Here is a 596-nt window from a genome sequence, read left to right as displayed (position 1 = left end):
GTTATCGAACACCTCCTGCCACACCACGTAGCCCTTGCCATAAGAGGAGGCGATGTTCAGCAGCCTGCAGAGGAGGGGACGTCAGGAGGGCACAGGCTGGTCCAGACAGGCCCTGGTGGTCTGTCAGCCTGAAAGGCTGGGACTAGGAAAGCCTCCAGGGGCCCGGAGGCAGGTAGCAGGACCTGCCCGGCATGGAAAGCCAGTGCCCCCAGCTGGTGGCCCAAGCGACCCGCCTGCCTCCCTTCCTCACTTCTGGATGTAGAAGGACTCCAGTTGCTTGAAGTTCTGGCCAAAGCCTTTCTTCTTCATGAAGGCCTGGATCTCTGGGTTGGACTTCCTGAAAACAAAGGTCCCTGCATGTGAGGGTATCCTCCAGCCCAGCACTGGAGACTGGTCTCCTGGCCTCCCACAAAAAGGCTCAACAGCCGAGGACCTCGAAGCCCCACGCGTGGAAGGTGTGGCGAGCCGGCACTGGGAGAGGGCTGTGGACGCAGGAGGGAAGACGATAGCTGTCCCAGAGGGTCTCTGTGCAAACTCCTGGAGGGAGCACGTGTTCCTCCCCTCTGGCTGGGGTCCAAGGTCTCAGCCAGGAGCTC

General features: G+C 61.2%; 1 long non-coding RNA gene across 1 annotated transcript; it reads right to left on the bottom strand.

Moving 5' to 3' along the window:
* LOC102468677 (uncharacterized) lies at nucleotides 1-372 on the bottom strand. Its single transcript, XR_336344.3, has 2 exons — nucleotides 251-372; nucleotides 1-64 (listed from the first exon to the last, which is right to left on the bottom strand). It is a non-coding gene; the product is annotated as an uncharacterized LOC102468677 (long non-coding RNA).
* Nucleotides 373-596: the final 224 nt, after the last annotated feature.

This window comes from Tupaia chinensis, unplaced genomic scaffold (assembly GCF_000334495.1).
Source record: "Tupaia chinensis unplaced genomic scaffold, TupChi_1.0 Scaffold128092_1, whole genome shotgun sequence".
NCBI classification, from domain to species: Eukaryota; Metazoa; Chordata; class Mammalia; order Scandentia; family Tupaiidae; genus Tupaia; species Tupaia belangeri.
Note: the sequence above shows the minus strand (reverse complement) of the source record. Positions and strands in the feature narration are given on the sequence as shown.